Source organism: Cupressus sempervirens, chromosome 6 (genome assembly GCF_028749045.1).
Source record: "Cupressus sempervirens isolate cs-2001-9-10 chromosome 6, ASM2874904v1, whole genome shotgun sequence".
Taxonomy (NCBI): domain Eukaryota; kingdom Viridiplantae; phylum Streptophyta; class Pinopsida; order Cupressales; family Cupressaceae; genus Cupressus; species Cupressus sempervirens.
Genome location: NC_143123.1, coordinates 450,453,686 through 450,467,582, shown reverse-complemented (window position 1 = coordinate 450,467,582; position 13,897 = coordinate 450,453,686).

Genomic DNA, 13,897 nt, shown 5'->3' with positions numbered 1-13,897 from the left:
TCTGGCTCACTTGGACAACTTGGAGATTTCAATCTAGTTTTTTGGAATGTGTATGTCAAAGAATATTTTGACTATATGGATGCTATGTGGATTGTCATGTTGTTATTCATGAATGTTGGTGTAGTAGTTTCATGATCAGATCTGATATAGCTAAAATTATCTTATTAGTTGACAATGGGCTTGCAATGCTTTGAATCTGAAATGTGTGCTTTTATTTTTATTGACTAGAACTATTAGGTGACACTTTTCTAGTGATGTCCTCTTCAATGAAATTGAGAAGGCTCATTTTGATATCTTGCATATTGCTTCAAATTGTTCGAGATGGAATACTTGCATATAGAAAGATAGGACCACTGACTTGAAGAGTATCCTTTTGATCATTATTTCTAATGTTGGTGTAGAATGATTCAAAAGGGAGGTCATAGATCAATATTCTTTTTTTAGTTTGAAGAAGTTAATAGTTGCACGATAATCAAAAGTTTTGTATGGGAAGAGTTGAAGCTATATGTTTTCCCTGAGTTATTGATTCAACTCAAGGAAATATTGTTGTCACTGAGGTTTGCACCCTTGTCCAAAGCCTATGCATGAGGACAACCTAGTGAAACATGGAAACAACCTCCAAGCTGTGGGACTTGAACTGTGAGGTTGAGTCTCCGGAGAAGGCCGACTTCCTCTTACTATCAGGATTCACCTAACTACTCTTGGAGAGGAAAAGGGAGAAGGAGAGCATGAAAGAAAATCTACCTAATCTAATCTAAAGAGGTGATGCACCAAAATAGAGTGTTCAGACCAATCTCTGCCCATATATGCAGTATTGAACCATAATGAAACTAAGGATATACACATTCAGACTTGCTTTAATCTAATAATCACATGCAGATTAGAAGACCAAGATGAATGGCACAAGGAAAGAGAGATTCACTTATATTATAATTCATAGGCCAAGGAGATACAGTCATGTAGATCATAGATCTCTACAAAACACCAGTAAGAGGCAAAGAGTTCTTGCACTTGCATACTAATGGCTAAAAGAGATAAGGCAGAAAATCATGTAGTTCAGAGGGACAAGTGGATTTACAATGAGGATCTATAGAGCAATAACAGAGAAAAAAAAGAAAGTTCCACCTCAAAATTTTTAGAAATTGCCTTTATAGCTCAGGCATAACTGAGATGTCCTCTAACTAAAGTTACTCCCCAAACACTACATTGAAGTCCTATAGAGAACAATCATGGGGAAGATCTGATCTGGATACGGATCTAGATGTAATGATATCTGATCTTTTGTATCAAATAATGCCTTAAGAGGATGGAAATGGTGCCATTAAGCCATTTTGTAGGTAGATGGATTGGATCGAAGGTGGAGTGTTCTTCCTTGTCTCGCATTCATTCTGGGTTGGTTGGGATTGATTACAAAGATTAGATTGCATAAAAAATCCTGACTTTGTTTATTCCTGAGCACTTGAATCAGAAAGGTCAGCAAGTCAACTAAAATTTGCATCCAAAACAAGCTACATGGGCCAATAACCTCCTTTTATCTTGCCACCTCACAGGAGTCCTATGTGGTTGACCATCTCTTTTCATTACTAACTGTGCCATCCTTAAACTCCAACTACGATGGTCACATTAACTGCCAGTGCATCTAACTGTTACTGCCTCCATCGAACCCATTGGGACATGTGTCACTGAGGTTCTATGTTGCTATGTGTATCCTATGAGAAATTTCCCATAGTGAGATAGTGCCCACCATGGATCCAGGCTAATTTGACGATTGTGAAGACTCGCTGTATTACTGCGCTATTTCCTTAAAACTTTTGGGCCCATGAAACACTTGGCAACCACTTGTCATAACCTAGCATCCTCATCTTGGTGAGACCTAGCCCTGCTAATCCATGTGGCACAATGGCGCTATGTCACTATGGGTAATATCCTCACAAATTTCCATAGCGAGATAGCACCTATCGTCAATTTCCTTAGATCTATGGTGATCAACAAAATTATACAACTGTACAATGAGTTAGCTGAGTGGACCAATAAAATATCACCACTGTACTATGACCCACCTAACAACTACCACTGAGGACAAGCTGTAATGTTACTTTGGAGAAGGGTGGGCCCATGACATCATTTGTGCCATGTGTTGCTAAGGCGCTATGTCACTATGGATAATATCCTCATAGCTTTCCATAGCGAGATAGCGCCTACCGTCAATCTAGATTAATCTAAGGATGAGGAAATCTTCATGTGTTCAAAAGGGGCGTGGGTCCAAGTAACTGTTGACATTAACGAATTGCCCAGCTGGTGATGAATCAAAGCCTCATTTCAACCACAATCATCCTTCCACTTTGCCTGGGGTCCTACCATGTGTACCAAATTTCATCACTGATATCTGACAAGGATGCTTGGGACCCACCTTCCTTTTGATGTCACCACAGTAACATTTTTCATCTGGGTGCTATGTTGCTAATGACGAGGAACACAAATTTTTTGATAGCACCATAGCGCCTACCAAGGATTTATCAAAACTTGATGCTGGAGAAACAACAAGGAAAGGGAGGACCCACCTGGCGTGCGGCCAAAAGGTGTTATGTCACTATGAAAAAACAACATGCAACTTCCCATAGCAAGATAGTGCCAATCTTTGATCTATCTTGATCTGATGATGGGTACCTGCGGGCCTGCATAAGCATTAAAATGCATAGGGAAGAAATATCATAAGGTTAGCATAAGGTCTTTTGTGCCCCTTTTGAATATTTGAATATTTAAAACTTTTGAACGTTACTATGTTGAATTCAAATGTGGTGATTCTGGCGGGAAGGCAAAAATGACCAACAAATCTAGCAACTTAGAGGGGACGCAAGCTAGCTATGGATAAGACTAGTGACCTCATGTATCCATTGGGCTACAGAGTCAAAAAGATGTGGATCATGTGTATACTGTGAAACCCTAACCCTACCTCTGAGAGGAAAACCCTGAAACCCTTTTCTCTGCAACTAGAATTAGAGACCAAAGCTCCTCCTCTGTGTCCTTCAAAATTGCGAAACCTGCCATCTTGCAAAGAAATATCTTGTGCTCATGCACTTCTTGGAAAATAGGGAACTAACAGGAAATAAAAATACTCTAACTATGCACAAAACCTCAACCCCTGTCAGAAACACGGCTTGAGATAGATCCCATTGACTGGGATGGGAAAAATTTCACCACTAAGTTTACTTAATTGGAAAGCATTGGCCTTCTTGCAACTGATAATTAGATAGGGACCACTCCATAATGCATCAAACTTTGAGTGTCTTCCTAGTTTTGCCCTATCTGCATCCCATTTTAGAACCAAATCTCCCTCTCGGAAGATTCTGACCCTAGCCTTCCTGTCAAAACTCTTTTTTACCTACTGTTGGTGTGTCTCTAGGGTCTGCATGGCTTTACTTCTCTTCTCTTCTAGCTCCATCAGCTCTGCCATTCTTACTATCATGGCATCATCTTCAATCAACTCTAGCTGATGAGCTAGCTCTAGGGATGGGAACTCCAATGAAATTGGAAGCCTTGCTTGTCTACCATAGACTAACACAAATGGTGAATTCCTTATTGACCTTTTAGGCGTTATTCTGTAAGCCCATAGTGCAGTCTTCAATTTTTTATGCCAACACCTCTGGTTATCTTCTATTAACCTTTTCATGATCTTGCTTAGGTTCTTGTTGGAGGACTCAACCAAACCATTACCCTGAGGATAGTAATTTAAGGATGTGCTCAAATAGATATTATGATCCACTGCCCATGCACAAATTTGAGCTCCAACAAAAGACTTTGCATTATCTGAAATAATGGTTGAAGGGGCACCAAACCTGGTCACAATTCCATCAAGGAATTCCACAACTAAAGATTCAACGACATCCTTCAATGCAACTGCCCCTGTCCATCTGGTGAAGTAATCTGTAGCAGCTAAAATCCATTTGTGACTTGAATTAGAAGGAGGATTGATAGGGCCTATGAAATCCAATCCCCATTGGGCAAAAGGCTGGTCCACTTGAATGGGATGAAGGGGAAGAGCTACAAGCTTCTATTTACCAGAGAAGAAAGCACATTTATGACACTTTCTCATAGACCTATGACAATCATGAAATAGGGATGACCAATAGTAACCAGGCCTCATGATCTTCGTTGTAGTTGTCCTTGCTGAGTAATGACCACCATCAGGACCATCATGAAGTTCTTTGATCATTCTTTCAGCTTGTTCTATATCAATACATCTCAATAAGGTTCCATTAAAATCTCTCCTAAAAAGGATACCATCAATTATGACATAAGGGATTGACTGCAATCTATACTGTCTCTTTTTAGTTCTATCTAATCCTTGAGGGTATCCATTGCCTAATAAAAAATTCATCATATCATCCATCCAACTCCTTGGGTCACTATTTCTTAACTCTTGTTGCTCTGTTAGTATCATAGCAGCTTCCTCATTAGGTTCCTGAGATGATAGCATCTATTTACACAATCCCCTCCCTCTTACCAGCTTGGTAATCTGAATGTCAATATCATATTCCATCACTTTAGTAATCTAGCCAACTCTTTTCTCACTAATATCTTTGCTCAAAAGGAAATCCTTCACACTAGCATGGGGTACTAACAAAGGAATCTTATTATGAGATAGGAGGTGTCTAAATTTCTTTAAAGCTCTGATGATTGCAAGGGCTTGCTTCTCTACATAGCTATATTTATCTTCATATTCTTTAAGCCCTTCACTAAAGAAAACTATGGGCTACTCGTCACCTTTATCATTTCTTTGAGTCAGGACCACAGAAATGCTTGACTCACCACCTAGGGTATAAAGGATGAAATCTTTTTCAAAATTTGGATCCATGAGAGTAGGGGCTGAGGCTATGGCTGTCTTGATCTCTCCAAAAATTTCCTTCCCTTCCTTGGTCTATGCAATGACCATACCTTTCCTAAGCATAGCTGTAAGAGGTTTCACCATGGTAGCAAGATTTGGAATAAATCTTCTCACAAAATTTATCCTACCTAGGAAACTTTGCAGCCCTTTCTTGTGTTTAGGAAGAGGGAGGGCAAGTATTGCTTTGTGCTCTTTGGATCAATAGTTAAGCCATCCTTAGATACAATATGTCCTAATAATTTTCCTTGGTTAGTAGAAAAGACACACTTTCTTGGGTTAAGGGAAACCACAAACTCTCTGCATCTTAGGAATACCTATCTTAGATGATCAAAATGATCCTCTGCATTCTTAGAATACACTGTAATATCATCAAGGTAAACTAAGACAAACTTGTCAATCAATCTTTTGAAGGCCATCTCCATTGCCTTCTGAAATGTAGCACCTACATTAGTTAGCCTAAATGGTATCTTACAATAAGCATAGGTACCCCATTTAGTGGTAAATGCAGTCTTGTACCTATCAGACTCTTTAATCAACACCTGATTGTAGCCAAAAAATCCATCAAGAAATGAAAATCTCTTTGAACCACTGACCTTGGACAAAATCTGCTTCATAGAAGTGAGAGGATGGTGATCTTTAAGGGAAGCTTGGTTAAGGTCCCTAAAGTCCACACACAATCTAATTTCTCTATTCTTCTTCCTAACAGGGACAAGGTTTGCTACCCATGATGAGTGTTTGATGGGAAAAATTATATTGGCCTCAATCAACTTGGATAGCTCTTTTCTCATTAGGGTTTCGATCTTGGGATTCACTGGCCTCTACTTTTGTCTTACTGGTTTGCCATTATCAACTAAATCTATAGTATGCTGAAATAACCTTGGGTCAAAACCCTTTAAATCATCATATGTCCAAGAAAATATATCATTAAATTCTTGACACAGATGAATAAAACTCTCTTGCTCAATTTTAGAACATACCTTACCCATGTTCAAGGATTTTCCATCAGCAATCATGACTGGAGTGTAGTCATCTTCATCAGCAGCTAGGTTCATGGCCCTTCCTGTTGCTTGATCATCAGGATTAAAAAAACTCTCTAGAGTAATGAGACCTTTAGGCAATTTGTTAGAACTGAGATTAATGATCTGATCACCATACCAATCCTACAGTCTTAACTAGTTTTTACCTGAAAATTCTACTCCATTTTGCAAGAAACTGACAATTTGCTTATCAAATTCAAACACTTGCCAATGGATGCTGTTATTAGGGATAGCATGCCTTACTACCACTTTGATTTGTTGCTCCTTCTTTTCTTCAAAATCCCTTGGTATATCATAAGATGCACCTATTGCTGCAAGTCTATCAACATATCTATTTTATTTTCTAGGGATGTTTTGAATATTAAATGCATTAAAACCTTCAAGAAAATCCCATACCCTATTTTTATAAGACTTGAGCAAACCATTCTTGGTGGTATTATGATTTCTCACTTGTTTAATCACCAACTCACTATCTCCATACACCCTCAAGGCTTGGATTCCTCTTTTTTTAGCAAGTAGGAGACCTTGAATCAATGATTCATACTCGGCTACATTATTAGTGCAACTGAATTGAAGCCTAAAGGAGAAGTAGTACCTTACTTGTGTAGGAGAAATTAACATCACACCAACCCCTGATCCATTTTTATTCCTTGATCCATCAAAGTAAATACTCCATATCCCACTCATATCTTCTTTAGTACCTTCAAGATTGGGAACTAGAGTATCTTCCTCTAATATACAATATGTACTGAGACCCATCTCAAGGGTTTTTGACATAGGGTCAAATTGATATGCGTTAGCCCATTCATCCAAGAAAAAATCAAGTATCTCTATGAGGGGAGTGGTGGGCTCATTCACTATGTTGTTCTCATCCATCTCTAGAATAGGGCAATTTATGTTGATGGGGTTGGGGGTGTAAGATTCAGTATGATGGAGGGCTTGAAGCTCTACTCTGATTGAAGCATTGGCTCCATATCTCATTTTAAAAGACATATATGACCAATTAGAAGATATGAAACCACCTATTTTGGTAGTAAAGTCTCTTGACAAACATATGGCAAAATATGGCTTGACCTCAGCAACAGAGATATCTTTGGTTACAGTACAACCAGGGCATGCATGTAAGGCCATCTCCACATTCCTAAGGGTCCCTACAGTCTTGACAGTACTACCATCCAACTGTAATACATCCCTAACAATGGGCTCATATTTCATTCCCAAAGCATCAACAACACACCTAGGCATCACTGAATTGCTAGCCCCTGAATCAATCATGCAATTATGGACTAGTTTTCCCCCTATAATTAGAGAAACATAGAATGGAGGAGGTCTAACCTTTTAAATTGTTTCTACCTCCCTTGATGGTTGTACTTGGCTTGTGGCACTTTCCATGCTGAGTGTCTGATCCTTTGGTTCAATTCTTTCCAATTCTTGCTGCAGCAACCTCTTTTACATGGGTATAGTAGCAACAACATCCCACATGGAGATATTCACATTTGTCTTCTTCATTTTCTCTACCACACTAAATGACATAGCAGGAGCTTTGGTAGAAGCTTTGGGAGCTATGATTGTATGAGGTTGAGATAGAATAACTTGAGGATCACTTGCATCCTTTCTGCCATGATTTTGCCTTTGCTGCTGAAAGGTACTTGATTGATTATTTGCTGCTTGCTCATGAGATATCACATTTAAAGTTGAGGCCTGATTGGAAGGAGGGGGAACAAAATCTTCCATAGCTCTTCTTTTTCTTCTAGTGTTATGAGCAATGGAATCCTAGTTTACATTACAATGCTCCTCCATCTGATGATACATAAAAGAGCAATCACCCCATCTTTGCATATCTGAGGCATCTTTAAATTGGTCATCCTTGTATGATTATTTTATTGTAAGCTCTTGGATGGTAAAAGCCAAATAAGATTCAGCCTTTTGACACATGCAATGGGCATAGGAGTAATTGCAAGAGGGATAAAAATCCTGATCTTGGGCCATATTGTTTTGAGGGACTATGGCCCTACTTTGGTTTACATTTGAGGTTGAAGCATGGCCACCCTGCCTACTCTGATCAAAAGAATTTTTCTAATGATTAGGATTTGGAGGCCTACCACTGCTTGGACTTTGATATTGCAATTGATGAGGCTTACTACCTTGAGCTTGCTATCTTTCTAAGGTCACCACCTTGTTGCTTTCTTTTTGCATCATAGAGGAGTTGTCCTCCAGCTTCTTCCCATAATCTTGCAATCTTTTCTCTAGATTCTTTTCTCTTTTATCCATGTTCTGCATTAGAGATTGCATCATCTCTTTGATTTTATCTATCCCATTTGAAGATGTGGAAGCTTGAGGGACTGGGACAAGGGATTGTGATGTAGAAGTTGTGGGAAGAGGAGCCTTTGCTGGTTGATAATTTGGAACATTAGGGAAGAAAGTCATAGGAGGCCTTGGAGCTAGCTTACCTCCTTGTATTAATATATTTTCTGCCCTTAATGCTATGTCATAAGCATTAGGCAAGGTATCTCCTCCCATAGCTTGGATTGTAGTGGCAATATCACTGTTAAAATCTCTAAGGTAATGCAAGAAGGCATTGCTAGGGGTAGGCTTCATTGAAGTAGGTATTCTATCCCATGTCTTTTGAAATCTATAGTTGAAATCAGTCATACATTTATGGGGGCCCCTTTATAGTAGTCAATTGCTCTAAAAGTGAAAAATAGTCACTTTTATCCTTAAAATGTTTGCACAATCCTACTCCTAATCCATCCCAATCTATTATAGAACCATGAGCTAAACCTCTATACCATTGTAGTGCTTTTCCTTTCAAGGATGAGGCTAGGAGCCTAACTGCAACATCATCCTCTATAATACCATGGATATTGCAAAAATTTGCAACCTCTTGAATGTGTTCTGAGGGGAAGATAGAAGTTTCACTAGTAAACTCTGGTATACTTTTGAGGGCAGCTACTGGTATGTCATGTCTTTGGGCTAATAAGAGAGGGCTCCCACCATTAAAGGTGGCAAAAGTATGAGCTCTAGGAAATGCCATATAGACAACTGATCTATTGATATGTATTGATGGCAGTGTAGGCTAAGATCTAATAGTAGGAGGAGTAGAGATAGATCTTTTAGGTGTATTTTTTACTATTCCACTCCTAACCGGTGATAAAGATATTCTAGTCTTCCTTCTTATAGGGTTTGAAAATGAAAGCTCTTGATACTAAAACTTACCCCTAGAAGATGCCCTTGTTTCAGCTCTACGCATGAATCACTGCAACTTCGATCTAGAACTAGATATGTATTTGAAGCTCAGAGTAGCCAAGTACTTTGAAGAATGAGCCTCTTGAAGGCTTAAATACCAAAGCCAGTACTATCTCCTCGGTATTGACTTGAAATCTTCCCTTTTGACACTAGTAGGCTTGAATTTTTTTGAAAAGTTGTCCCACTGGGCGTGCCAAAAATTGTTTTCACTAAGGTTTTCACCCTTTTCCAAAGCCTATGCATGAGGACAACCTAGTGAAACATGGAAACAACCTCCAAGCTATGGGACTTGAACTATGAGGTTGAGTCTCTAGAGAAGGCCGACTTCCTCTTACTATTAGGATGCACCTAACTACTCTTGGAGAGGAAAAGTGAGAAGGAGAGCATGAAAGCAAATCTACCTAATCTAATCTAAAGAGGTGATGCACCAAAATAGAGTGTTCAAACCAATCTCTGCCCATATATGCACTATTGAACCAGAATGAAACTAAGGATATACACATTCAGACTTTCTTTAATCTAATAATCACATGCAAATCAAAAGACCAAGATGAATGACATAAGGAAAGAGAGATTCACTTATATTATCATTCATAGGCCAAGGAAATACAGTCATGCAGATCATAGATCTCTACAAAACACCAATAAGAGGCAAAGAGTTCTTGCACTTGCATACCAATGGCTAAAAGAGATAAGGCAAAAAATCATGTAGTTCAGAGGCACAGGGGGATTTCCACTGAGGATCTGCAGAGCAATAATAGAGAAAATAGAGAAAGGTCCACCTCAAAATTTTTAGAAGTTGCCTTTATATCTCAAGCATAACTGAGATGTCCTCTAACTAAAGTTACTCCCCAACCACTACATTGAAGTCCTATGGAGAACAATCATGGGGTAAATATGATCTGGGTACATATCCAGATGCAATGATATTTGATCTTCTGTGTCAAATAATGCCTTGAGAGGACAAAAATGGTGCCATTAAGCCATTTTGACTAGGCAGATGGATTGGATTGGAGGTGGAGTGTTCTTCCTTGTCTCATATTCATTCTAGGTTGGTTGGGATTGACTACAAAGATCAGATTGCATAAAAAATCCTGACTTTCTTCATTCCTAAGCACTTGAATTAGCAGGGTCATGAAGTCAACTAAAATTTGCATCCAAAATAGGCTACATGGACCAATAACCTCCTTTTATCTTGCCACCTCACAGGAGTCCTATGTGGTTGACCATTCATTATTAATTGCACCATCCTTAAACTCCAACTATAACAGTCACATTAATTGCCAGCACATCTAACCATTACTACCTCCATCGGACCCACTGGGACATGTGTCACCAAGGCACTATGTTGCTATGCATATCCTCTAAGCAATTTTCCATAGCGAGATAGTTCCCACTATGGATCCAGACTGATCTGACGATTGTGAAGACTCATCGTATTACTGCGCTATCTCCTTAAAACTTTTGGGCCCATGAAACACTTGGCAACCACCTGGCACAACCTGACATCCTCATATTGGAAAGACCTAGCCACACTAATCCACATGGCACAATGGCACTATGTTGCTATGGGTAATATCCTCGCAACTTTCCATAGCGAGATAACACCTATCGTCGATTTCCTTAAACCTATGGTGATCAACAAAATTCTAGGGCTGCACATCGAGTTGGCTAAGTGGACCAATGAAATATCACCATTGTACTATGACCCACCTAACAACTGCCACCGAGGATGAGTCATAATATTACTTTAGAGAAGGGCAAGCCCATGATGTCATCTATGCCACATGTCACTGAGGTGCTATGTCACTATGGATAACATCCTCGTAGCTTTCAATAGCAAGATAGTGCCTATTGTCGATCTAGACTGATCTGAGGATGAGGAAATCTTCATTTGTTTGAAAGGGGCATGGGTCCAGGTAGCTGCTAACATCAACAAACTGCCCAACTGGCGATGAATCAAAGCCTTGTTTCAAGCACAATCATCCTTCCACGTTACCTGGGGTCCCACCATGTGTGCCAAATTTCATCACTGGTATTCAACGAGACATTCTTGGGATCGACCTTCCTTCTAATGTCATCACAATAACATTTTCTGTCTACGTGCTATGTCGCTAACAGTGAGGAACACAAATTTTTTGATAGTGCCATAGTGCCTACTGGGGATCTATTAAAACTCAGCGCCAGAGGAACAACAAGGAAAGGGAGGACCCACCTGACATGCAACCAAAAGGTGCTATATCGTTATGGCAAAACAACATGCAACTTCCCATAGCGAGATAGTGCCAACTGTTGATCTATCTCGATCTGACGATTGGGACCTATGGGCCCACAGAAGCATTAAAATGTGTAGGGAAGAACTATCATAAGGTTAGCATAAGGTATTTTGTGCCCCTTTTGAATATTTGAATATTTAAAACTTGTGAATGTTACTACGTTGAATTCAAATGTGGTGATTCTGGCGCGAAGGCAAAAATGACCAACAAATATTTTTTTAAACATCTCAATAGATAAGAGGTAAAAGATATTGAGATATCATGTTAGAAGGTCTTTGAATAGCTCAGACTCAAAGAGAAAATTGTTAACTAGTATTTCAATTGGAGGTTGAAGGTATTGGATGATGGAGGCTATATAGAACCTCTTGTCAGCCACTAGTAATGCAATTCTCTTTTGTATTAATGGCATTTGTTTACAAAGTAAAACATTGTAAACATTTTCATGCCAAGTTTGAAAAGAGGAGAATATTTTTATATCATTGGCAGTGGTCAGCTATATGGAAGACCAACTGGCTATAGAGATCCTTCAACTCTTCTTGTAGGTATGCATTGGCTAGTGATAAATTCATTGGGACTAAAAGTGGGATAAGGTCTTGTATGTATGTGATCATGTGCAGAAAGATTCAGATAGTAGTAGATAGATGATTCCATTTTTGATGCATGTAATGTACTTTCAACCAATGCTTTCACTAAGAGTGGGTTATTTTTCATGTATATTAGAATAATATTGTGTAACATGAAGTGAGTTGTAGTAACAACTCACTAAACTATACTAGGTGAGAATTATTATTTGTTCATTTTATGAGCTGCTAGAATAACTTATAAAATAGGGAGTGGTTCCTATAATTTAGGATAAGCTTCTATATATAATATAAGTGTGGAATGTGTATTAAGTGGGAGATAAAGAGAATTATAATATGAAAATTTTATTGACTGTCTATCTATTTTGACATCTGTTTGAGCAATAAGCATTTCATAGAGTCATCTTCACCATCTTGTTTATTTAACAAAGTAAAGCACTCTTGTTTCTAGGTTCTATTTTATTTTACACTTGTAGTGAATTCTCTATTATACTAAAAATGGGAAGTAGAGAAATATGATCACATTTTTGGGTTCTTTTTGTTGTACATTGTAGTGAGTTCCTATGTTTTTAATTTTGGTAGGTTTAGCTTTCATATTACAAGATTTTACACAACTTGATTCCTTTTGGTATTCTTGGTTTTACTTTCTTTTGTGATAGTTTCCATCAATGCAGGAATACAACATGGGAATTGAAAAGCTACATGCCTCTCCCTAACATCGATCTTCAAAGATGAGTATTTTAGCAGATCCTCTTGGCCATTACAATGCATCAAAATATCTTTAGAAGGTAGTTGATAAGGAAAGCTATTTTTTAAAATTCATTTCTATTAAGGGAAACAAAGGAGCAATTTCTTAAATTTGAATAATCTAACATGGGATGGTAGATTTGGAATAATTTTGATGAATTTATTACATACATAAAACTTACTAAGAAAACACATCAAGTAATAATGACCACCCAAATAAGCATGCTGTGTATCAACACTGGAGCACAATTTTCTTGATGATTTGTGTCTATATTATTATTTATAAAATAGTGCATTACACATTTACAAAATAAAATTGAGAGACATTCATACCCTAAAAATAAATAGGGGAACAACATGGGACAACACAACCAACTATGCAATAGAGAAAAATATAGAGAGGAGGTGGCTTCCAGTGATCATGTTTAACACATACACTTTAGGATATGAGGTGCCCATGGGAGGGTTTCCACCATCATTATCCTTGTTAGCATCACTATTCTTTTTATCTTCAACACCTTGAATAGGAAAATTAACAAGAGCCAGTTGAGGGAACTTGCCAGAGTCAGGCAATTCAGTGGTCCCATGACCAAGAGCTCAATTTGACAATAGCTTCCAATTTCTTTTGTATTTGTAGACATTAGAAGCCTAAAGAAACCCTCTATGCAAATATTTCTTGAACATGCATACAAATATGGATGTCCTTAGGATGGGGGGGACAACATCTCGACATTTTAGGTAGTGCCACCTGTACTGGAGATGACAAGATGTCTCCTGTGTGGGTACAGGGGGATGTGACAGAGTCTCCTTTATTGTGGGGGGATGTGGCAGAGTCTCCTTTATTGTGGAGGGATGTGAAAAAGTCTCCTTTATTGTGGGTAAAAGGAGACTTATAGTTTTTTTTTGCATTATAATATTATATACTTATTTTGATATCATGACTCATGGAACATGATGCTTATTGTAATTATCTTTATGCAATGACTCACGACTCATATGAGCATTGGTTACTTTTAGATAGTAGAATCTAGATAATCATACTATCGATATGAAGAATGATATATAGACTAATATTTGATGATGTCCAATGTCAATATTCATTGTTTGTTTATCATTTGATCATGA